Here is a 24,189-nt window from a genome sequence, read left to right on the forward strand (position 1 = left end):
AAGCTTATTTGATATACTATAGTTGTTACGCATATGGATCCTAAAATTGTAGATTGCCTTTCTAAAACAGTTTTAGTTTAAACACACAAAAAATGGAGGTACCAGTTAAAATAATGCTTAATAACCTCTTGGTCATAAAGACAGATCATCCTCAGAATTTTCACCTATTTGTCTACAAAATCGTGACCAATTATGTCATAAGTGCATGTCAAATTTAAATAGACCAAGCGCCAATAATAAGCAAAAATGGTTTATAAAAAAACTTAATTTAAAATAATCTTTTTAAAAACGATTTCAGAAGTGGATGTCGAAACATTCAGAACTAACGTAAAACGTAATTTTTATTACAATTACTTGTGGTTTAAAAGGCCAGCTTTATGTTAGGAAGGGGACGTGGACGGGGTGGTTGTTTTACGGGCCACGTTGAAAAATCGTCTGATATGAAAAGCATTGGATAGTTTATCATACAACGGAACGTGGAGACACCGCCGGGCACTCACCGGTGCACGTATCGTGCACGTATCACGTATCGGGCACCCCGTCCTAACCTAAATCAGCTCTAACCCCTCTCAGCGGTAAGGGAGCCTACCTTTGAACCTAAAGGTTGTGAGTTCGAATTCCAGCTGGGTAGTCCTTTATTAAAAATTTAATAAATGAAAATAATTTATATCCTTGTGTGATCGGTACTCACCGGAGAGACCGCTGATGTTCGGATACAATAAAAGTATCTTTGTTAAAGAAAATGAAGTCGACACACTACACATTACTCCTCTGAGCTAGTGATAACTATATGTAATTACTTGGCTAAAGTTTCAACCATGGTCAGAAAACAAAACAAAATTGCGGTTTAATCCAATATAAATACATTATTTAATTTCAAATTGGTGTCGAATGCAAAGGCCGAAGTCAAAAATAATTCATACTGATCCATATTTTGTTCTAATAACAAAAATCTAACCAGCAGCTATGATTTACGTAAAAATACACAAGACATAAAAAAATATATACATTATGTATATTTTAATCAAAATCAAAACAAACATACTGCGGTGACTAAATTACTACTTTCGGTAGCGAATCTACTACGCCTTTCTGAAATCTGCTACTGGGAAAATCAATTAATTATGATTTTTAATAAAGATATAGTTTATCTGAACTAACGATCTAAATTAGCAATTCAAACTATTGTAAAAATTAGAATTTAAACGACAAGAATCCCTATTATCATAATAAAAAATCGGTCAAATAGGTAAACATATATTTCTGGGCAGTGTTTACAAATATATCGAATATCGTCCATTAGGTATCTGCTAATATTGCGTATTATGAATAATAGAAATATGGAAATATCCCAGAACCGAACGTTATTATTTGTTATTTACAAACATAGAAGTGGATAATTTCAGCGCAATAAATATATAGATACAAAATACGCAATAAGCAAGAATTTAAGTTAAAGAAAAATATAATTAATAGTCTTAAATACGACATAAATTCGCAAGAAGATTCGCAAAAAACAAAACAGCAGGCAACGAAAGCAGCGAGAATATCTGGTTTCCTGAGGATATATAATCTGGCGGAATAAATATATGAGCACCGAAAGCAAAGTCCGCATTTATAAGACATGTGTTAGACCCGTACTGACATACGCAGTTGAGACAAGGGCCGACACAACAAAGACCAAATAAATAATGAGAACAACAGAGATGGAAACCCTAAGATCCATAAGGCGAGAGGTATCACACTCAGAGATAGAATACGAAACGAAGACATTGAGAGAGCTAGGCGTTCAAGACGTAGTGAGATGGACAAGAGAACGACGACGCATGTGGAGAGACCACGTAGATCGGATGGACCCTGAACGTATGGCGTATTGGGCGGAAACACAGAAGCCCAACACCAAGCGACCCATAGGAAGACCCAAAAAAACGATGGTACGAGAGCTGGAGCTCCGGATCGCAGCAGAGACTGTAACAGAAGAAACAGGACATAGTCCTATTACAAGAAGAATAAGAAGAGAAGAAGAAGAAAAATGATATAAGCTCGATCTTCACCGATCTGTTTAATGGATAAAAGTTATTGGACATATTTTAGTATGGTGACAATTGTTATAAAAAAACAAGAAGTACCTGAACTAATTAATCGGTTTTTTGCGGTTTCCCAACTTCATTGCACAATTATACCTGTTCGCCCCAAGAAAATAGCCGCAACTATTTTCTACACTTGAACGCTCACTGTCCACGCTGCGTCCAAAAACCACCTGTCGCCTGAGGGACGCAGGCTTGCCTGTCGTTGTACAATGGTTTCTAGGGAGCATGGTCGAGGGCAAAGCTCGGACAGTACACACATATGTCAATGGAACCAACACCAATTCCATTAAACTTTCTTCTCTGATCTCTGATAGTCGGCTGAACCACCACCGTCCGGCAAAACCCATGCAGGAGCACCACACCTTGCCCCAGTGTTTTTTTCGGACTGTTTGCATGTGCGGCCATACTAACAAATTCAACACATACCCTGAAGAGGACAAAATCCTAAACAGGGACTACTCAATGAATCCTTTTAATAAAGCAATCCTTATCCTTTCACGAAACCCACATTGAGTATACAGGGTGTTTCATTAATAATTGTCCATATAGTAACTGGAGAAACCTTAGCACAAAATACGAAGATTTAACCTAAAACACTTAAAAATAAAATATGGTTCCTTACTGAGTTACAGGGTGTTTTATCTAAAAATTTAAAAACTAGTTTTGCTCAGCATTTTAAAACTATTCGACGTATCTTTTTCATACTTGGCAGGAAGTATAGGTACTGTACAAACTACCAAATTATGTTAAACAAACGTTTCTGGCTATTACCAGAGGCGTACGACGGGGGAAAGTGAATAGTTGACCCTTTCCAAATTCTACGCCACTGGCGGAATTGCTATTTTAGTTCAATTTTTGGATTCTCCAATACTTTCTATGAAAATAATATACTCTTCATTCGTAGCGATAAAGTCATTAGTTTTCGAGATCTTTGAAGTTAAAAATGAAACGACACGGTTATTTTGATTATTGTATTGTGTCGCTTCATTTTTAATTTCAAATATCTCGAAAACTAACCATTTTATCGTTACGAATGAAGAGTATATTATTTACATCAAAAGTATTGCAAAATCAAAAAATTACACTAAAATAGCAATTTCGTCAGTGGCGTAGAATTTGGGAAGGGTCAACCAGTCACTACCCCCTGTCGTACGCCTCTGGTAGTAGCTAGAAACGTTTATTTATCTTAATTTAGTAGGGTGTACAGTACCTATACGTTCTGCCAAGTATGATAAGGATACGCCGAACAGTTTTAAAGTACTGGGTACAAATAATTTTTAAATTTTAATCATATGAATCATATCATAAAATCAAAATAACTGTGCCGTTTCATATTTAACTTCAAATATCTCGAAAACTAATGACTTTATCGTTACCAATAAAGAGTACCTTATTTGCGTAGAAAGTATTGGAGAATCTAAAAATGGTACTTAAATAGTAATTCTTCCAGTGGCGTAGAATTTGAAAAGGGTCAACCATTCACCATCCCCTGTCGTACGCCTCTGGTAGTAGCTAGAAACGTTTGTTTATCATAATTTAGAAGGGTGTCTAATAGTTGCACTTTCTGCTAAGTATGAAAAGGATACGTCGAATAGTTTTAAAATGCTGACCAAAAATAATTTTTAAAATTTTACATAAAACACCCTGTAACTCAGTAAGGAACTACATTTAATTTAAGTGTTCTAGGTTAAATCTTCGTATTTTGTACTAAGGGCCGGTTGTTCGAACGCTAATCAACAATGATCACTATCAAATATTTAATTACTGTCACCAACTGTCAATGTCAACTTTTATTGGGTTGCTGAAAACATAATTATTGATTACAATTATGAAATTAGTTAATCAATTATGTTAATAATTGTTATGTTAATTGATTAACTAATCTCATAATTATAATCAATTATGTTTTCAGCAATCCAACCAAAGTTGACATTGACTGTTGGTGACAGTAATTATATATTTGATAGTGATCATTGTTGATTAGCGTTCGAACAACCGGCCCTTAGGTTTCTCCAGTTACTATATGAACAATTACTAATGAAACACCCTGTATACAATCAATAATTAAAAAATAGCTGTTTTAGTCCTGTCGCCAGGGGGGTATAATACAACGGCCTCCTTTATTCAGATGGACTTCCCCAAGTTGTTTTTATGTATTTTGACCCGTAGAACACATTTTTTTTGGAATACAGTTGATCCGGATGTCGATAAGATTGTTATAAACAAAGAACTTGAGGAATTACATAACAGCGATTTCTCGCAAAACAAAACTTTTTTTGTATTATTTGGGCCATTCTTAGTAAAAAATGTTCTAAAAAGTTTTTTCGTAGGATGCATAGTTTTCGAGATAAACGTGGTTGAACTTTAAAAAAATCGAAAAATTGCAATTTTTGAACCCGAATAACTTTTGATTAAAAAAGAAAATAGCAATTCTGCTTCCCGCATTTTTGAAAGTTCAAGTCAAATTAGGTATATCGGTTTTAATTATTTGCATTGCTAAAAATTTATTTTTTTATTTTTAAACAAAGCTATAAACACATAATGTTTGAGTGATGTTTTCAATGATCTCCCATTTAAAATCGAACGAGTAGGTAGAGTAGGTACAAGTGCAAGCGATGCAATTTCTACGTAGCATGCATTAAAACGCATATATTGTCCACGGCAAACATTATGTGTTTATAGCTTTGTTTAACAATAAAAAAATAAATTCTTAGCAATGCAAATAATCAAAGCCGATATAATTTACTTGAACTTTCAAATACGGTAAGCAGAATTGCTATTTTCTTTTTTAATCAAAAGATATTCGGGTTCAAAAATTGCAATTTTTCGATTTTTTAAAGTTTAACCGCGTTTATCTCGAAAACTATGTATCCTACTAAAAAACTTGTAAGAACATTTTTTGCAATTTTGAAATTACATTGAACAAATCACATTACTGAAGAGGAAGTGCTGCGGAGAAGCTGTAAACAACAAGAAATGACATTTTCAGTGAAGAAGAGAAAGTTGAAACACCTTGGTCATCTCATGAGACAACAAATATCACCTCCAGAAACATGAGTTTTACCCTGACATATGTAGAGCTTTTAGATTAGTAGCAAATAAAATACGACTCTAATGTTACTAAATAATTAGCTAAAATTAACCTGAAGATGGTGAAATATTTGATGAATTTTGTTTAATATTCATAAATTTTTTTAATCGGTACCCATTCACTCTCCAAATGTTGATTGCTGCTGAGAAATTAGTGCTTTGCTAATTGAAGGCTACATCATTATTTTCTTATGGATGCAATTTAAAGCCAATTAACATTTTTGTTAAATTGCTTCCTAAATTAATTTTAGTAACTACAGTATTAAATATTGTATATGTTGTTTTATATTTGGAAATAGCACTACCTCTGTCACAATACCTTGCAGGTACGTAGCACTTTATTTTGTCCTGTTTATATACTAATAAATACAAAATCACAAACATAAAAGAAACTGCCCGATTTGAGTAAGCTGATCTAAGGAAAATGTGAAAGAAGTTCGTAGCCCAATGTTGGTGAGCAAATATGTGGCTAAAATGTGTTTTTGAGTAAATCCCAAGTAGATATACATATAGCCTAAGTAGTCTTGTAAGAGGGTCTGTGGAAAATTGTCCTTTCTGAAGGCATATTGTGAATAGAGTAAAATTTTTCCTTTTCCAGTCAAATACTATTCCACATTATAAGAAGAAAGGGTCTAAATCGAATTGTACTCTAATAGTACATTGTAATTTGTGTGTTTTGTACTACTTATATCGTTAAAAATTCCCGAGTAAGTTTTTGAAGTTTTTTTTTGATAATTTTAAATGAAATAGGAATTTATTAGTTACTGTCAAGTAATTATGTCAAGCAAGTCTGGTCTGACAACAGTGTAAGATACCTGGGAAAATGATCAAGGATCATTTCCTGGCGTCCATGATTGGTTTTGTTTTGTTCAATTATTCTTCTTTAGCAATTATTCATTTTTATTCAGGTTCAGTACATTATTCTCATCTTAATATTTCCATTCTTAGTCATTATCACTACCTAATTAGAGCTACCGTCTTCGACAGGCATGCAAAATTGGGTCTAGGACATTTCGCCGTCGCCGTTTCGCCGTCGCCATTTCGCCGTCGCCGTTTCGCCGTCGAGCCATTTCGCCGTCGCCGTTTCACCGTCGAGCCATTTCGCCGTCGCCATTTCGTTGTTAGCATTCGTACTTATAATTTCGGGATGATCATTACTTGTATATAAGTTTTGAATGGCTTTCGAACGATTATATACTATCACTTTTACATAATGAAGTTTTTTGTTTTTGATACAGTAAAAACAATTGAAATTGAAATCCCTTTTCTCAATATTGTTTATTTCCGGGAATCTGATAACAGTCATATTTATCTATTTAATGATATATTCTAATTATACTCTTGTTTATTGTCCTAAATTTCCTAGAAATAATAGGTTAAACTTAAAATTACAAACAATATTTTTAATACTGTAAATATTTTATTTTTCAGACGAAAACAATGTATAGTTGAATACGAAAATATAACTTGGTTTTAGTAGCAACATCAGCATTTTATTTACACTGACATTTAGTATATAAAAAAGTTAGTATGTTATCACGTTCTTGTAAACTTAACCAATGCCGGGATGGCGACGGCGAAACGGCCGACAGCGAACTGGCTCGACGGCGAAACGGCCGACGGCGAAGTGGCTCGACGGCAAAACGGCGACGGCGAAATGGCGACGGCGAAACGGCGACGGCGAAACGTCCCAGTCCGTGCAAAATTGGCCTTATCCATCCTTGAGTGTCAAGTTGTCGTTCTCTTGCATCTCTTGCTAGCCCACTCCATTCAGTTTGAATTTGTCTCTCCATACTTCTATTATCATTCCATCCCACTTAATCCCTCTTTCTTCATCTTATCATTCTCCCCCCATACAAGAGTACTACTGCAAAAGTAGTATTTTTATTACTTCAGCCTCTCCAATGAGAAGCTATTTTCTGTTTATTTTCATTTTAGTTCCCCTTTAGTTACACAGTAGATATTTTCTTTTTCTTACTTCTGTTGGAGTTTATCATCCTCCTGACTTTCACTCCAACAGAAGTTTTCTTTTTTGTTACATTGGCAGCACTTACTCCGAGGCGTTACAACCCTTCGTGGGTTTTAGCCGACTCGGCAACACTCTTCTTTGTCTTGACCAATCTCCATCTAGTTCTCCACGCTCATAGCTTTCAGGTCTCCTATTACTATCTCACCACCGGAATCGAGGGCGTCTACGTGGTCTTCTTCCAGTTGGGCCTTATTCCCATACCAGCCTAACTGTTCCATGGTCAGAATGTCTTCTGAGGTGTCCTGCCTATTTGATTCTTTTAGACTTTATTTCTTTTATTATGTTGGTGTCTCGGTATAATTCTTCGAGCTTTTTGTTACTTCTTATCCTATATTGTTGTGCTGCTTCATCAAGCACAGGTCCAAAATCTTCCTTAGGATTTTTCTTTCTCAAAACACGTAGTCTCTCTTCGTTTTGAAAGGCATAAAGACATCTCTTGCCGGCTTGTATCCTATTGTTGTTTGCTAATATTTAAAATATTAGTACAAAACTTTAGCTGTAAGGCTTGCTCTACTTGCTCTCCTAGTAATTTCCGTACTTTGGTGCTCTACCTCAAGGTTCAGGATTTTGCCTAGGTAGATATATTTCTGGACTTTTTCTATCTCACTGCCATTTATATGTCTGGGGTCATCTGTATTTGTCATTATTTTTGTTTTTCTCGTATTCATTTTTAGGCTGACGTATTGGGAACTGCCTGCGAGTTCCTCCATCATAATTTGCAGTTCCTCGAATAAGCTCGTTATAATCACAATATAGACAGCAAATCTGAGGTGGTTTAGCTTTTTCCCATTAAGTTAATGCCACAGGTTGACCAATTTGTAGTTTTGAAGACGTATTTTAGGGCTAGGTTGAAAATATCAAGCCTCTTAGAAGGTCACGTCTCCTTGTCTCACGCCTGTTTTAATGGGGATGGGATTTGTATTTTCGTCTAGTGGTGTCCTAGTTACATTCTGATATATTATGATTCTACAATTATTAATAGTTTGTTCTATGGCCCACATCTCGATACCATCAAACGCCTTTTCATAGTCTACGAAAGCAAGAAATACGGGTAGTTGGTATTCATTTGTCTTCTCTACCAATGTTCTCATTGTCAGCAGATGGTCTGATGTACTACATCCTTTGAGGAAGTCAGCCTGTTCCACCGGTTGGTAATTGTCCATTTTGTATGTCGACTGGTTGTTAATAATTCTCATAAATAATTTGTATACTTGACTGAGCAACGATATAGGTATATAATTATTCTTTAGGTCACATTTGTCCCTTTTTTGTGTAAGAGTATTACTAGACTTTCGTTTCAGTCTTTAGGGATCTTGCTATTATTAAATAGAGACATCTATTAAATAGCTCCGTTAGTATAGGGATTGTTACTCGTTTGCTTGTTTTCAAGAGTTCGGCAATTATAACGTCGCGTCGTGATCTGGAGATTTATTATTTTTTAATTCTTTTAAAGTTTTTTCTATTTCGATTCACTTCAACCTGTTGCACCAAAGCCGACTTAACATGTGAATAAAAAGACAATAATAAAATATAAAGCGACTTCGGTATTTTTATTTTACAATTAATTTGCCATGAAAGGTCACGGGAAAGAACGAGTCCATTTTTGGGCGGTATATACTGGCGCCATATTTATTCTTTTTGAGGAACAAATCCAAGCATGGTTTCGTTTCACCAGTAAATATCAGCGTACAGAAGATAATAAAGAAAAAGGACATAAGCTAACAGATAATAACGATGGCGTCGTTCGCTAAAGTTCCTGGCGTCGATGGCTAATATCAATCAGATTCCGACAACCTTTACACTAAATGTAGATTTTCGTTGGCTCCTACGGACAGACCATCAGTTTTGTCATCGCTAGGTAGGTACGCGAAGTAGGTTCTGTGGTTTGGCGGTTTCAATTAATTTGTTTTTGATTAAATTAACAATGTCAACTGATTTTAGTGATAATGATCCAACTATGCAACATAATTAGTTAAAAAGCAGAGAAAAACCGTGCAATATGTTTTATGTTTGTTTTGCTTTGTTTTAACAAAATGTTTCAGGCGGTTTTCAAGTCATCCACTCGAGCGGGAGGCCACGATTAATTTGTCATTTTAATGAGTTAGGACACTGGAATGCCGAGAAAAAATATTTAACAGGCCTTCACTAATGGCCGTATTCAAACTTTAAATAAAGAAAAATCTTCTATTAGAATTATGCGATGCTAATGGACAGAACGCTGATAAAACAGACATAATAAATTGACCGATAAAACAAGAAAAATGGTAATACGGTTTATACTATACTATACAGTCCCAAAAAAAGGAATGATTAAAGTAAATTTATTATGACTATCTGAAGAAATTAATACAGCCAAACTTCATCGAATATACAGTGTGTTCCAACGTGAAAACACGTCAGTTTGTATTGGAAGGGGGACGAAGTGCCATGCAAAATTCAAGCCCTCAAATGTAACCCCCTTCTGTCCCGCATCAACCCCCACTTTTTTTTAAATAGCAGGTGTGGTTCAGTGGTACATCAATTGAAAGGTACTTTTTTTTTTGAAGATATTCTCTTTAGCGGCGAATCGATTGAGGGTAAAATTTGATTGATCCGCGCGCATGCGCACACCGACAGTATGGTATTAGTTGTTATACGGGCTCTGATTGGGTGTTGAAATTTTGAAATGATCTGTCAATAATTGTTCAATATGGAGGTTATCGGTAAACAAAAATATTGTATAATATTAGTTTTTATTGATGTGTGGACAGAAATAAAATCAAATTTGTAATTATAGTGACTTTTTAAATAGTTTTGAAATGCCGCAGGTACGTAATTCTAAATGTTTCAGTTGGAAATACCTAATAGTTTCAATACCTATCTATTTGGAAAATGTAAACAAAATAATGTAGTTACCTATTAGTAGGCAATGCTTTAATTTACATAATCTGATTACGAACAAACTTTCTACAAATCTTCATCTCATATATCGTTTTCTTACTCTATATTTTGTTGTATTTTATTTAGACAAAAATCAAACTAATAATTTTATTAAATTCATATAAATTTATGGTGTAAACGTTTAGTTTGTGTATATTCCCACATGACGTATACGAGAGTTTGGTGCAGTTTGAAATGGCGTCAACTTTCGTACGGCGCGGTAGACGTGAAGTGGGTTCAAGCCCCAAGCAATTTATTATTTTTTTATTTTTTTTATAGATTTTATGATTGTAAGTACATTATTATATAATTTTTGAAGATATTCTTCTTTTTTGAAAGTGGTAGATAAGATAGTTAGTTTGATTTTTAAATAAAATAAGTACAAATAACCTTTTAAGTATATTTACTTCGTTTAAATTACCTATTATATAATATAAGAATATCTTCTTGCGTGCGTACAAAGTACACACACACATTCTTTTTTCTCTACACGACACTCTATTTTTTTAATTTGTGGAATAACTTTGCAAATAATTTTGGATTTAACTAATTTATTGGTTGAACATTATTTATAACAAAAAACATAAAATTTCATCAAATTAACCAATTAAATGTTAGAAATAACCTCCTCTGACCTCCACACAATAATGTAGTCTATTTTCAAAGCCTCTTCGTATATTTGCAAATACCTCAATATTATTATTGATATTGGATATTCAAACAATAAATTAGTTAAATCCAAAATTATCTTCAAAGTTATTCCACAAATTGTATTCCACAAGTGTAGAGAAAAAAAAAATACCTTTCAAATAATGTGTCACTCGACAACACTTGCTATTTAAAAAAAACTGGCGGTTGATGCGGGGCAGTATTTTTAAATTACGATTTTTTGGCATCTATATCATACTAATGACGTCATCCATCTGGGCGTGATGACGTAATCGATGATTTTTTTAAATGAGAAGAGGGGTCATGTAATAGCTCATTTAAAAGGGTATTTAATTCTCTATTTAATAATATAAACATTAACATAATTATTTATACAGGGTGTCCAAAAAAATATTTTTTAAATTAAATTAATTGACACAAAAAGATGAATGTATGTAATTTGTTTAATTGTTAATACATTTTACTGCTGTAAAAATGTTCAAACTGTCAAGAAGCAGGTGGGTGGCAGTTTAACATTGAATTTAAGCGAAAAGCAATATTTATTTGTCAAATAAACATTTTTTTCCTGTTTTCTGACAACAGTGAAACGTATTTTGAATTAAATAAATTATATACATTCTTCTTTTGGTCTCAATTAATTTAATTAAAAAAATTTTTTTAACACCCTGCATAAATAATTATATTAATGTTTATATTAATGAATAGAGAATTGAATGCCCTTTCAAATGTATTATCACATGACCCCTATTCTCATTTAAAAAAATCATCCATTACGTCATCACGCCCAGATGGATGACGTCACTAATATGATATATATGCCAAAAAATCATAATTAAAAAATAAAAATCGACCTGTTTCGTGATTTTTTCTTAAAGTCGCTGGTTTACGAAATAATGAATTTATGCGTTACTTTATGGACGCACTGTATTACGTAGCTCGTGCGATACTTCCAAAGATAACATTATAATCACTGTGGATAAAATGACTGACTGTTTATATTGATATGACCCAAGTGAAATCTTATGAAAAAATGTAATTAGGAAAACCGACATGGGGATATAGAAAAAGAGATTGAAAATAAGAAGTAATAATCATTTTACAATATTATATCCCTATGTAACAATTAAAATATATTACATTAAAACTAAAACAAAAGCAGTCCTTAATATCTTAATTCCATGACAAAAATATACCATACTTTTTGGATCTAAACAAGATCACATATTATTTTGACCTTTATTTAGTAATTTGTTACGACACTCAAGTTTGTGAGTACAGCATCTGTAAGGGTTAATGTAACAATGTCATGTTCAGATGGAATCGCAATATTTTGATTTGTACTAGAGCAGTGGTCGGCAAACTTTTTAGCCAAAGAGCCAAATATGAACATTACAACAATTAAAAAAAAATTGGGAGCCAAGTCTGTTTGTTCAGCAAACTTTTATTACACTAAATAAAATTAAAGGTCTAACGTCGTCGGTTAAGACAGTGAAAAATGCTTCCAGCGATATTCCAAAAATAAAAAAAGCCACATGTTCTACAAAAAAAATTATTCAACCAAAAAAATGTTTACCCCTAGTCCCATCCCTAACCAACCAAACAATTAAAATGTGTTTTTTAGGTTTTTCTTCGTTTCTAATCATACTATGTAGAAACTACTATTTTCTTTCGTTTTGTAAGGTTTTATTTCCTACAACACTGTATTTCTTACAAAATTTTTGGACAAAATACATGTTTTTAAATGTTGATATGTAGAACCGAAAAGAGAAAGAACAGAAAACGTGAGCATTTTCAGCTGATCATAAGAATCAGGATAATATTCCAAGCGTTGAAAATGATTGTTACCCCAGGCTGTGGGTGAAAAAACGTGATATTATTCAGGAATTTTTGAAACCTATCAGGTGTTGTAAAGGACGATGCCAGGAATAACTTATACTAAATTGTAACCAAAAATTTTGTGCGGTTTTTTATTTATGACGATTTTCATTTGTTAAATTTACAATTTTTAAAGATTTTTTATTTTGCAGCTTAGAATATTCATTTTAGAGAAAAACTTTTAAATAGAAAATTGTAGTAAATTAAAAACCCTACAATTTGAGTTATGGGAAGTTTAATTTCGTTAATACGTTATTGCAAAACAGCCTGCGAAAGGTCCAAAATGGCCGTTTTTTGCAATTGCCTTATTTATTGTAAAAATATCTTTTATGTATTTTTTAAGCCTTTAGAATGAAGATCTTTCAATACTAAACATAAAAAAAATTGTAGTGCCCGATTGGTGAATTTGTTGTTTAGATATTATAATTTGTTTATCCCAAGAGGTCAAATGTCCAAGGCTATAATTTTTTGAAAAAAACATCGTACAGAGTTAATCCAAGATCCACTCTCCTTCTAAAGACCTATATTTTCATATTCTGATGTAAATAAATGCGTGTAACATTTTTCAACCTATTATTTCGGGTTTGAAAATAAGGGGGCAAATTTCGTTATAAACATTTAGAACTGAAGCCGCCCCTGTACATCCTATAGTTTTTAAATTGCAGGTTATTGTTGCTGAAGACAATAAAGATTCAAAACTAAATAAAAATTTTCTACGAGCAACTGAAGCCGAGATAATTGTTTTTGTTTTCTTAAATCGTAGTCACTTTATTTATAACAATTAAGAAATTATTTCACAGTCATTGACTAGAGAAAGACTTATATTATCTTAAAATAAAAAAAATTTTTAACCGAAAATTACATTTAATTATTAAAAATGATTTTTAAAGTGTAATGGAGATTTATTTTTGGTTACGACTATGATTTATTGTGTCGGTTGCCCTTAGCAACGGCTAGCAACTTATAATACATTGTATCACGGTTTTTGCTTTAAATTTTAAAGCACCGCTTGGATTGACATGAAATCTGGCAAACACATAGATAACATGTTAAAGAATAAAAATGATATTGGGCCTCTGTGTGCTTTTGTCCTGGGGGTGAGTTTCACCCCTTATGAGGGGTGAAAAAATATATGTTCAAAATAAGTTCGGAAATGGATAAAACGTCTAATTCTAAGCACTTTTCGTTCTATAGCATTTTTTCACCAAGGTAATACCTTTCGAGTTATTTTCGAGTAAATACCTTAATTTTTCAACAACAAAAAAAACACGTTTTCAGGCGGTTTTTGACAAATAACTCATAAAGTAAGTGTTTTAATGAAAAAATGAGTTTTAACAAAAATATAGCAAATTAAAAATGATGTATGCATGAAATCTCTAGACCCAGTATAAACAAAGTTCTAGCTAATGAAAAATAGGTTCATATCCGTCAAATTTCAAAGTGAATTATTTCAACGTGAAATAATCAAAAAATCATGCACTTTTTGGAGAAAAATCATTTTTAAAGTACCTATTTAAAAAATATGTATATCTGTTTTTAAAAAATGTTTATAGCATCAAAAGTAAGCAAGTTACTCTGAAAATAAAGTTAATCTCTTTTTTTTTGGTCAAAAAACTCGAAAGTCAACCCCCAATTAGCATCTTAAGTCAAATTAATCATTACCGCTTCACAAGTTACTTTGCTCATGTATTATTTATATGATCTGTAAGTATCATCGGTTCAAAGGGCTTATTTAAAACAAAATGGTATTATAGTAAATCTGTTTTAATTTTTAATTAAAAAAAATGTTTTTTTCTAAATAACCTAAAAGGCTATAGCGGGATAAGATGGTAAAATCTGCACTCGGCTCGATTCTTACTTGGTATATGGTAATCGAAAGTACATACCTAAAAACCCCCCTAACCAAAATTTTAGCTCCCTACGTGGCCCCAGGTGTCCCCTATCGGAAAAAATGTGTTTTTTCGAAAAAAAATTTTTTTTGAGCGAATCTTTGCTTTAAAAACTGTGAAAAAATTTGTGAATATATATTTTTATGCCCAAAAACATACTAATTTTTTTCAGATTTTTCGTATCAAAATTAAGCTCAGGAAAAATTTTTGAATTTTTCAAAAAATTTTTAGGTTATGTAGATAATTTTTGGCTAGCTGCGAAATAATTTTTTTAGTGTATTTTTTTCCACTCTTTTGAATGGCGAAGATAGATTTGCCAGTTTCTCGCCGGAAATTCGTCAAAATTCGAAAAAACCTATTTTTTAGTGTCCCCCCTCATATTTTTAGCGTTTACTGAGCGATCCCTTGATTTAAAAAGTTCGAAAATATTTTAAATTGAACATACATTGTTTTTCCCAAAAGCATCCTGATTTTTTCGGATTTTTTTGATTAAAATTGAGATCAGGAAAAATTTTTGAATTTTTCAAAAAATTTTTAGGTTATGTAGATAATTTTTGGCTAGCTGCGAAATAATTTTTTTAGTGTATTTTTCCACTCTTTTGAATGGCGAAGATAGATTTGCCAGTTTCTTGCCGGAAATTCCTCAAAATTCGAAAAAAACCCATTTTTTAGTGTGTCCCACTCATATTTTTAGCGTTTACTGAGCGATCCTTTGATTTAAAAAATCCGAAAATATTTTGAATTAAACATACATTGTTTTGTTCAAAAGCATCCTGATTTTTTCAGATTTTTTTGATTAAAATTGAGTTCAGGAAAAATTTTTGAATTTTTCAAAAATTTTTTAGGTTATGTAGATAATTTTTGGCTAGCTGCGAAATAATTTTTTTAGTGTATTTTTTCCATTCTTTTGAATGGCGAAGATAGATTTGCCATTTTCTCGCCGGAAATTCCTCAAAATTTGAAAAAACCCATTTTTTAGTGTGTCCCCCTCATATTTTTAACGTTTACTGAGCGATCCTTTGATTTAAAAAATCCGAAAATATTTTGAATTAAACATACATTGTTTTGTCCAAAAGCATCCAGATTTTTTTGATTAAAATTGAGCTCAGGAAAATTTTTTGAATTTTTCAAAAAAATTTTAGGTCATGTCGATAATTTTTGGCTAGCTGCGAAATAATTTTTTTAGTGTATTTTTTTCCACTCTTTTGAATGGCGAAGATAGATTTGCCAGTTTCTCGCCGGAAATTCCTCAAAATTCGAAAAAACCCATTTTTTAGTGTCCCCCCTCATATTTTTAGCGTTTACTGAGCGATCCCTTGATTTAAAAAGTTCGAAAATATTTTAAATTGAACATACATTGTTTTTCCCAAAAGCATCCTGATTTTTTCGGATTTTTTTGATTAAAATTGAGCTCAGGAAAAATTTTTGAACTTTTCAAAAAATTTTTAGGTTATGTAGATAATGGCTAGCTGCGAAATAATTTTTTTAGTGTATTTTTCCACTCTTTTGAATGGCGAAGATAGATTTGCCAGTTTCTTGCCGGAAATTCCTCAAAATTCGAAAAAAACCCATTTTTTAGTGTGTCCCACTCATATTTTTAGCGTTTACTGAGCGATCCTTTGATTTAAAAAATCCGAAAATATTTTGAATTAAACATACATTGTTTTGTTCAAAAGCATCCTGATTTTTTCAGATTTTTTTGATTAAAATTGAGTTCAGGAAAAATTTTTGAATTTTTCAAAAATTTTTTAGTTTATGTAGATAATTTTTGGCTAGCTGCGTAATAATTTTTTTTAGTGTATTTTTTTTCACTCTTTTGAATGGCGAAGATAGATTTGCCATTTTCTCGCCGGAAATTCCTCAAAATTCGAAAAAACTCATTTTTTAGTGCCCCCTCATATTTTTAGCGTTTACTGAGCGATCCCTTGCTTTAAAAAATCCGAGTAAAATTGAACGTATATTGTTTTGCCCAAAAGCATCCTGATTTTTTCAGATTTTTTTGATTAAAATTGAACCAAGGAAAATTTTTGAATTTTTCAAAAAAAAATATAGGTTAGGTATATAAGTAATTTTTGGAAAATTTCGAAATAATTATATTTTCGTGATTTTTTTTTTTTCGTTTTTTTGAATGGCGGGGTTAGATTTTCTGTCCGGAACTTCCTCACATTTCGAAAAATAAAAAAACACTTTTTTGGTGTCTCCCCTCCCCATTTTTGAGCCCATAAACGGCATATCAATAAATAACGATTTTTGCTATTTTGTTTGTTATTATTTCTACTGACATGATCAGGTTTTCCGTTTTCAAACCAAAATATGCTGAAAATACAACAAAAGTTCTTTTTTGATATGTTCTCCCATATTTTAAGCACATAATCTAATTTATACGTGACTCTTTTAATACTTTTTACACCAAAATATTTTGGTAAAACATCATTTTTTCAAACGAGTTAATAACCGATGACAAAAATCTGAAACTTTTATTTCATTTTTTAATAGGAAAACAGATGAAATACGATTATTTGATGATCCAGTTCGTAATTTACTTACTTACTTAGTCCTAAGTATTTCTACCTTTAGGTGTAAGGCTGGTTCGTAATTTAAATAAACATAATATAACCAATATCTGCGGAATATCTCTAGAATGCTATGTATTAAATGGATGATTTAATAATCAACCACACTTCAGTTTATGTAAAAAAGCTTTTCAATGTTGAACTTGCTTTGGTTTTTGATGGGACATATTTACGTCGTCAAAAATGTAAAAATAATTACCAAAACCGACACAACTATTATGAGAAAAGTAATGGATGATCCAGTTGGTATAAGAACTGGATCATCACTGGTATCATGAAGGAAGGTGATGTTTGCATCGTGGACAGAGGTTTTAGGGATGTGATACCCTACCTAAAAATCAAGGATTCAACGTTCTTATGCATGCCTTAGAAGGAAAAAGGTCTAATTTAAGTGCGATTGAAGCAAATGAATCTTGCTTCGTCACAAAACTGATATGGGTTATAGAGGCAATCCATAGCATCCTTAGCAAAAATATAAGTCCTTTCACCAGCAATTGGACAATAGACTTATACCAAAAGCTGCTTCATATGCCAAGATTACATGTTTCCCCAATAACACTTTTGGTAAATGCTTATAGTGATAAATATGATGATGGATTGCAAGAGATAATAATTCGAAGAATTTTGGACTCGAAATCAAAGGAAAGTACATTAGCATTAGAGGTTAAAGCACAGAGATGGTTCAGGCGGCCCACTACTGCGGTAAAACTAACTGGTCAAGAAATTGATGATTTTCCGGAGATGAATGAAAGGGATGTAAAAGAATTTTTTTCGGCGACCTACCAGTTAGGTCAAGCCAGGTACGGAGGTATTTTGCGCCATGCTTGTGACTGTGCCAACAGATTAGGAACTGTAGGGCGTAGGGTCCTGTTCTCACATTGCAGCAATCATTTATTATCTTATTAGCAATGCTAGGTATAAGTCAAAAATTATTAGACCAGCAAAAATGCTTTCAGACTTGTTTATCATACATATCAGATACTGATCCCGTAATAAACGAAGATACATAGTGACGAAGACTCAAACTAGTATTTTAATGTAAATTAGAGCATATAGTTTACTAGGTTGTAATTTTGTAATTATATATTTCATTATTATTAAAAAAAATTGAAACAAAAAAGGTTCAATATGAACATAAATATATATCTATTAATTTGATCCATAAATTATAATATGTAAATGATAATCACCACTCGAATAAAGGGGGAGCAAAAATCGTTATTGTCACTCATTAATTTAATTAATGCGTGACAAATATCAAAAAACAGCGTTTGTTTTATTTTGAGCAGGTTTTGGTCTGAAAATGGCAAACCTGATCATATCAATAGACATAACAAACAAAATATCAAAAATAGTTATTTATTGACTAGCAGTCAATTGACATGCAATTTATGTGCTAAAAATGTGAGGAGGGGAAGACATCAATACAGTTTTTTTTTTAATTTTTAGAATTGTAGGGAAGTTCCAGAGAGAAAATGGCAATGCCAGCCGCGTCATTCAAAAGAACGAAAGAATAAATTTACGAAAATATAATTATTTCGAAGTTTGCCAAAAATTACTTACATACCTAAACTTTTACTAACTAACTTTTACTACCCTAATTTTTTTGAATAATTCAAAAAAATTTCCTTGGCTCAATTTTTCCAAAAAATCTGAAAAAATCAGTATTTTTTTGGCAAAACAATGTATGTTCAAAATTTTTTTCAGATTTTTTAAAGCAAAGGTTCGTTCAGTAAATGCTAAAAATATGAGGGGGGACACTACAAAATGAGTTTTTTCGAATTTTGAGGAATTTCCGGCGAGAAACTGGCAAATCTATCTTCGCCATTCAAAAGAGTGGAAAAAAATACACTAAAAAAATTATTTCACAGCTAGCCAAAAATTATCTACATAACCTAAAAATTTTTTGAAAAATTCAAAAATTTTTCCTGAGCTCAATTTTAGTCAAAAAAATCTGAAAAAATCAGGATGCTTTTGGGCAAAACAATGTATGTTCAATTCAAAATATTTTCGGATTTTCTAAATCAAGGGATCGCTCAGTAAACGCTAAAAATATGAGGGGGACACTAAAAAATGGGTTTTTTCGAATTTTGAGGAATTTCCGGCGAGAAACTGGCAAATCTATCTTCGCCATTCAAAAGAGTGGAAAAATACACTAAAAAAAATTATTTCACAGTTAGCCAAAAATTATCTACATAGCCTAAAAATTTTTTGAAAAATTCAAAAATTTTTCCTGAGCTCAATTTTAATCAAAAAAATCTGAAAAAATCAGGATGCTTTTGGGCAAAACAATGTATGTTCAATTAAAAATATTTTCGGTTTTTTTAAATCAAGGGATCGCTCAGTAAACGCTAAAAATATGAGGAAAGACACTAAAAAATGGGTTTTTTCGAATTTTGAGGAATTTCCGGCGAGAAACTGGCAAATCATCTTCGCCATTCAAAAGAGTGGAAAAGAATACACTAAAAAAAATTATTTCACAGCTAGCCAAAAATTATCGACATAACCTAAAAATTTTTTGAAAAATTCAAAAATTTTTCCTGACCTCAATTTTAATCAAAAAAATCTGGATGCTTTTGGACAAAACAATGTATGTTTAATTCAAAATATTTTCGGAATTTTTAAATCAAAGGATCGCTCAGTAAACGCTAAAAATATGAGGGGGACACTAAAAAATGGGTTTTTTTCGAATTTTGAGGAATTTCCGGCGAGAAACTGGCAAATCATCTTCGCCATTCAAAAGAGTGGAAAAAATACACTAAAAAAAATTATTTCACAGCTAGCCAAAAATTATCTACATAGCCTAAAAATTTTTTGAAAAATTCAAAAATTTTTCCTGAGCTCAATTTTAATCAAAAAAATCTGAAAACATCAGGATACTTTTGGACAAAACAATGTATGTTCAATTCAAAATATTTTCGGATTTTTTAAATCAAGGGATCGCTCAGTAAACGCTAAAAATATGAGGGGGGCACACTGAAAAATGGTTTTTCTTATATTTTGAGGAATTTCCGGCGAGAAAATGGCAAATCTATCTTCGCCATTCAAAAGAGTGGAAAAATAGACTAAAAAAAATTATTTCGCAGCTAGCCAAAAATTATCTACATAACCTAAAATTTTTCCTGAGCTTAATTTTGATCCGAAAAATCTGAAAAAAAATCAGTATGTTTTTGAGCATTATAATCTATACTCACAAATTTTTTCACAGTTTTTAAAGCAAAGGTTCGCTCAAGAAAAATTTTTTTCAAAAAAACACATTTTTTCCGATAGGGGACACCTGGGGCCACGTAGGGAGCTAAAATTTTGGTTACTGGGTTTTTAGGTATGTACTTTCGATTGCCCTATACCAAGTAAGAATCGAGCCGAGTGCAGATTTTACAATCTTATCCCGCTATAGCCTTTATTAATGTGACCAAAAATCACAGAGTAAAAAAATTTAGTTTTTGCTGTTATGAATATTTTGAATTTTCTGCTTTTTTTTGGAAGGCAAAAATTTGTTAAGATATGGCTGTTCTAAATTTGCATACACTCGTGATTATTGACTAGTTAAGTCCTTTTAACTACTGCCCCTTCTAAAATAAGCACTTTGAACGGATGAAACTTACAGACATAAACGAGACATACACGAGTAACACAACATTGAAGTAAAATTGATTAATTTAATTTTTGACGCTAATTAGGTGAGTTTTTTTACGAAAAAAAAAGTCATCAACTTTATTTTCAGCGTAACTTGCTTACTTTTGATGCTATAAACTTTTTTTTTAAAACAGATATATATACATATTTTTTTAAACACTTTAAAAAAAGTTGTAATTTGACGGATATGAACCTCTTTTTCATTAGCTAGAACTTTGTTTCTACTGGGTCTAGAGATTTCACGCGTACACCATTTTTTTCAATTGTTAATTTTCTATATTTTTGTTAAAACTCTTTTTTTCAATAAAATACTTACTTTTTGAGTTATCTGTCAAATACCGCCTAAAAATGTGTTCTTTTTTTGTTGAAAAATGAAGGTATTTACTAGAAAATAACTCGAAAGGTATTAACTTGGTGAAAAAATGCTATAGAACAAAAGGTGCTTAGAATTATATGTTTTATCCATTTCCGAACTTATTTTGAACCTATATTTTTTCACCCCTTATAAGGGGTGAAACTCACCCCTAGGACAAAAGCACACAGAGGCCCAATATCATTTTTATTCTTTAACATATTATCTATGTGTTTGCCAAATTTCATGTCAATCCAAGCGGTGCTTTAAAATTTAAAGCGAAAACCGTGATTCAATGTATTATAAGTTGCTAGCCGTTGCTAAGGGCAACCGACACAATAAATCACATTCGAAACGAAAAATAAATCTCCACTACACTTTAAAAATCATTTTTAATAATTAAATGTAACTTTCGGTCAAAATAATTTTTATTTTAAGATAATATCAGTCTTTTTTTACTTTTTATCTTTAGTCAATGACTGTGAAATAATTTCTTAATTGTTATAAATAAAGTCACTACGATTTAAGAAAACAAAAACAATTATCTCGGCTTCAGTTGGTCGTAGAATATTTCTATTTGGTTTTGAATCTTTATTTTGGCTTCAGCAACAATAATCTGTAAGTTAGAAACTCATAGGATGTACAGGGGCGACTTCAGTTCTAAATGTTTATAACGAAATTTGCCCCCTTATTTTCGAACCCGAAATAAAAGGTTGAAATATGTTATACGCATTTATTTACATCAGAATATGAAAATATAAGTCTTTAGAAGGAGAGTGGATCTTTGATTAACACTGTACGATTTTTTTTTCAAAAAGTTATAGCCTTGGACATTTGGCCTCTTGGGGATAAAAAAATTATAATATCTAAGCAACAAGTTCACAAATTGGGCACTACAATTTTTTTTTATATTTAGTATTGGAAGATCTTCATTTTAGAGCCTTAAAAAATACATAAAAGTTATTTTTACAGTAAATAACGCAATTGCAAAAACGGACATTTTGGACCTTTCGCAGGCTGTATTTCAATAACGTATTAACGAAAGTAAACTTGAAATAGCTCAAATCGTAGGTTTTTTAATTTACTATAATTTTCCATTTAACTTTTTCCCTAAAGTGAATATCCTAAGCTGAAAAATTAAAAATCTTTAAAAATTGCAAATTTAACAAATGAAAATCGTCATAAATAAAAAACCGCACAAAATTTTTGGTTACATTTTAGTAGAAGTTATTTCTGGCATCGTCCTTTACAACACCTGATAGGTTTCAAAAATTCCTGAATTATATCCTGAAATCGACCTATTTTTCACCCACAGCTTGGACTATGTGTCTTTCTTCTCCAGGTCATTCAAAGCAGACCACTTGTGTTGTGAGCATTTTTTTCTTCTCCAATATTTCCAATTCAACACAAAGATGTTCAAATTTAGAGTGCCATACCTCCTTGTTCTTATCCAGAAATTGTATTTCAAAGCTATTAATGCCAATTTCAAAAGGAGAAAATTTCAACTCGGTTATCGTAGCACCAAGAGGATTTTTGATAAATGCTAAAGTTTATAAGTTTGATAAAAGCTAATTTATCAGAATAAGATGTAGGTAATGTTTTTCCTACCAAGTTTTTTTACATGAAAATATTATTGCACTTTCCGTGGATATTTGTGCCAGAGCCGCACCTAAGGAGCCAAAGAGCCACATGCGGCTCCGGAACCGCACTTTGCAGACCACTTTACTAGAGCATTTTTGTCTTTTCTAATAGTCTAAGATCCGAATCTAGGTCGACCTGCACCCATTGGCATTCTGGATGAAACATTTTTTTATTAAATTTTATACATAGACAAATATTACTTGCATGGGTTGCCTATCAAAATCTGGTCACAGCTATCCGTAAGGGGGGGCCGTAGGGTTTGAATTCAACATTTCAAGCACACTTTTTTTTAAAGTATGGTAGAATGATTTTATTTTTAAATTAAATAAGCATATTTAGTACAATTCGTAGATTATTAAAAAAAATTCAAGGAAAAATATTGAAAAATAAGCCAACAACGGTGGCAAATAGGCAAAATGGCAAAAGATATCTCAAAAAACAATGAATTTTGCGGTGGACATCAGAACTCATCATTGAATAACGGTAAACAAAAAATTAAAAAAAAAATATTAGCATATGAGTTTCTTGAGGTAATGCTGTCGAGTTTTTTAGTTTTATCGACTTTTGACTTTTTGATATCACTCAGAAGTCAAAACAACGAGTTTTTTTTGCAAAAAAAGAGCATGAAAATCAACATATTTATTATTGTTAAACGAAAAATAAGCATAAAACAAAAAATATCTTGGCAGCGATACCTCAAGGAATGTCTCAAGAAAGAATATACAAAATTTCAGAGGTCAAGTACTTTTCGAGTTACAATGTCATGCTGCCTTTGAAAAACGCAGTTTAGGGAAAACGCGTTTAAGGTATTGTCAACTTTTATTTTCAATTTCTTTTTTGTCTGTCAGTCGTAAAGTGATGCACGCCGGAATGTGTTTTTGAATCGCAGAGTAATTTACACAAGAGAGTGAGAAGATCTGTTGACCATTTCTAGCTACGCTCAAGCGCGATGGTGCGAACTTGCTACAAAGCGAGTCGAAGGTAGGGAGATAGTGTTGAATATCCCTACCTTCGAAACACTATCTGCCTATCTCCCTACCTTCGACTCGCTTTGCAGTAAGTTCGCGCCAGCGCGCTTGAGCGTAGCGACAAACGGGCAACAGATCTTCCCATTCTCTTTTGTAAATTACTCCGTGATTCAAAAACACATTCCGGTCTGCATCACTTTACGACTTAAAAGACAAAAAAAGAAATTGAAAATAATAGTTGACATTAAACGCGTTTTCGCAAAACTGCGTTTTTCAAAGGCAGCAAACATTCGAACTTAAAAACTATATGACCGACTCACCTGGAATTTTGTATATACTTCCTTCACATATTCCTTGAGGTATCGCTGTCGAAATATGTTTTGTGTTATGCTTATTTTTTGTTTAACAATAAATAAAATGTAAGTCAAAGTTTTTCAACCTAATAAAAATATTTAAAA

Source organism: Diabrotica virgifera, chromosome 3, assembly GCF_917563875.1.
Source record: "Diabrotica virgifera virgifera chromosome 3, PGI_DIABVI_V3a".
NCBI lineage: Eukaryota > Metazoa > Arthropoda > Insecta > Coleoptera > Chrysomelidae > Diabrotica > Diabrotica virgifera.